The sequence below is a fragment of the Herpailurus yagouaroundi genome, unplaced genomic scaffold, assembly GCF_014898765.1.
Source record: "Herpailurus yagouaroundi ecotype Mexico unplaced genomic scaffold, PumYag 28, whole genome shotgun sequence".
NCBI classification, from domain to species: Eukaryota; Metazoa; Chordata; class Mammalia; order Carnivora; family Felidae; genus Herpailurus; species Herpailurus yagouaroundi.
This window is the reverse complement of record NW_024412376.1, coordinates 163880673-163883920: the sequence shown is the minus strand read 5'-3', so window position 1 is coordinate 163883920 and position 3248 is coordinate 163880673. Positions and strand designations below refer to the sequence as shown.

General features: G+C 52.5%; 1 protein-coding gene across 1 annotated transcript in view; it reads left to right on the top strand.

The window, feature by feature from the left end:
* Nucleotides 1-3248, top strand: part of CUNH4orf50 (chromosome unknown C4orf50 homolog) — a 48322-nt gene that overhangs the window by 9662 nt on the left and 35412 nt on the right.

Here is a 3248-nt window from a genome sequence, read left to right as displayed (position 1 = left end):
CCATCCATCCTTCATTCCATCAGTCATCTGACCCACCCATCTGCATAGCCAGTCACGTGCCTTCACCCGCCCGTTCTTCAGCACAGCCACCTCACTGCCCATCTGTCCACCTTCTCATCCACCCATCCACCAGTTCACCCATGTGCCTGCACATCCATCCATCTGCTTGTCTACCCATGCTCCATCATCTCATTCACCCCACCATCTGGCTGTCCGCCTCTCCATCCAGCCACTCTACTGGGAGCCAGCTACCCCTCATCCCTCATCATCTGTTCCCTCCTGTCCGTCCAGCTGTCCAGCTGTTAACAAGACCCGGCTGTGTGCCAGGCCCCGTGCCACATGAGTCCCTTGGGTGTGCGTGTTATGTAACTGCCACATGCCCGTAAGGTCTTCCTTCCGAAGATGATGACCCCCTCTCCCTCCTCCCACACAACTCCAAAGGTGGGGACGGTTCCCTGGTGGCGAGTGCCGTCCATGTTTCTTCACTTCTCGTTCCTTAGACTGTGAGCTCCTTGAGGGCAGGGCCCAGGTCCAAGGGCTCTTTGGAGCCTCGGGCGAGCATCATCACCCAGGGGGTCCCCAGGACTACGCACACAGGGTTGGGTCCCTTTCTGGTTCTCTTAATGACTAGCCATGTGACCTTGGGCGAACTTCTTACAATCTGCAAACAAGAGCAGATTGGACATTGATTCTTTCATTTGACTGACAGTAGAGTAAAAGCTCATGTTTAACCTATCCCTGCCCTGTGTTCTGCACCCTCCTGGGGGTTTTTCAAAGGCATTATTTTCATTCAGTGCTCAAGAAGGCTGTGAGGTGGGTACTAATGGTATCCCCACTCCACATAGGAGGATACTGAGGCTCAGAGAGGCAGTGCATCGATCTGTTGTCACACAGCTAGTGGGAAGCGGACCTGGAGCCCGATCCAGGTTTGATGGGAGTCTAGAGTGCTCTGTTCCTCCTGCACCAGCCTGCCTCCCTGGCAGGGAGAGTTAACTCAGCTCCTTACAAGAGCTCCGGATCCTGCCTCCCTCCAAATTACATCTAAGGAAAAATCAGTGAGCAACCTTACTGAAAGAAGATCACTCGTTAAACAAGCTAACACACACACACACACACACACACACACACACACACACACACACACAGAATCCACTTTTTCTTTGGATAAGATAAATCTCTTTCACATTAACTAGACCTTTAAATGTGCTACGTTTTCTCAGGGAATGAAGGGCAGCCCGCTTGGCTCATTTTAATAATGAGTTTCTCTGTGGTCATTTTTTCAAAAAGAAAATAGCAAACCTCTGCCCCCCGTTTTCTCTCTTCTGTGTGGTCTATTCATTCTTCCTCTATTATATTCGCCAGATAAAAGGAAAGAAGTGTACATTTTTATATTGGCACCTTATTGTAATTCTGGAAAATAAATCGTGTCTGGACAGAAATTGTCATTTATTGGAGCTGCCACGAACACAGTGGTTGAGACAGCAGTTCTGGAACTTGACCTCCAAAGTCAGGGCGGTGGCAGGATTCATGGGCTTCTGAGGCCGTGAGGGACGGTCTGTTCGAGCCCCTCTCCTGGGCTGGTGGGTGCTGTCTTCCCTCTGTGCTTTGACGGCACATCTCCCCTCTCTGTCTCTGTGCCCAAACGTCCCCCTTTTTAAGAACACCAGTCACGCTAATGGACCTCATAGTAACTGGTTGCATCTGCAAAGACCTCCCTACCGCCATGTCCAAAATCAGGTCACATTCTGAGATACTGGAGATGAAGGCTTTAACTTGGGAATTTGGGGGACACAATTCAATCCATAACAAGTACCCCTCTGGACAAACAGTCGTGAAGACCCGCGAGGTGGCAGGGACACGGGCTGCATGGCCAGCTTTGCCTGGGTGGATATTGACAATGGCATCTTTATGCCATGTGCGATTTTCCGTGCTCTTTAGCTGTCACTCGTCTAGTGCATCTGAGGAAGGAGGCACTATTTTGTCCTTATTTCACAGATGAGGAAGTGAGGGCACGGAGAGGCCATAACCTCATAGTAGGGTCACGGACATGCTAAGTAGCGGGGCAGGAGCTGTGCCCCCACAGGCTCCTTGGACTTTTGAGTGCCGTGCTCTGCCCTCCAGCACTTACTGGTCGGTGGCATAGTAGTCAGTACTAATGGGTGTCCCGTTGGTGCCTCCGCCTGGCTTGGGCCCTAGCTCAGGACAGGGGCTGGGAAAGTTCCTATGACAATTCCCTGCCTGCACAGGATGACAAGACCTCGTAGGTGGAGGGGGTGGGGCTGAGGAAGGGGCCTGACGGTCAGTCTGTGGGTCGCTGCTGGGGACCCTGGCATTTAAAATAGGGGCTGGGGATGCCTGGGTGGCTCAGTCGGTTGAACTGATTCTTGGTTTTGGTTCAGGTCACGATCTCACGGTTTGTGGGTTCCAGCCCTGTGTCAGGCTCTGTGCTGGCAGCTTGGAGCCTGCTTGGGATTCTGTTTCCCTCTCTCTCTGCCCCTCCCTGCTCTCTCTCTCTCTCTCTCTCTCTTTCAAAAGAAGTAAATAAATATTTTTCAAAAAAGAATATGGGCCAGACCCAGAGCCACAGGGTGTGACAGTCTGCCGGGGTCTGTTTTATTCTCAGAGGGCAGTGCCAACCCCGACTTGGGGCATTTTGGGGCCAAAAATGGCCATCTGGAGAGGGTTCCTGGGGAGGCGTAAAATGCCAGCCAGGTACCAGCTTTCAGGGGAGTATAGCTGAGGTTTAAAATTTCAGTGCTAGAACCTACTGATAACAAAACTGCCCAGCCACACGTTGACCTTCAGGGTCTCAGTGGAGAATTGTATCAAGTTCAGCGGCCCATGGCGGCACTCCTACAGGATTGTAGGCAGAGTTCTGAGAACATGGCACGCGTGTGTGGTTTCCAGAAGCCGACAGTATGTTTCCAAAGGGGTTGGAGCCGGGGGGGGGGGGGCTAAGAGCTATAGGCAGGTGTTCAGCACCTTTGTCTGCATAGGCATAGTAACCCCCAAATAATCTCCTTTTATAAACCTCCTGGCTCCTGTCACTCTGGGATCAAGTTCAACCTCCTACCCATGGCCTTCAAGGTGCCCACACTCTAGGCTGGGCTCCTTCTCCAGGCTTATTGCCCACTAGCCCCCCACCCCCACCCTGTCCTGGCCACACTGAACTCCTGCAGGCCCCTGAATGCTCCAGGCTCTTGCAGCCTGCAGCCTTCCCTGTGTCTAGAAGCTTCTGCAGCCTGCAG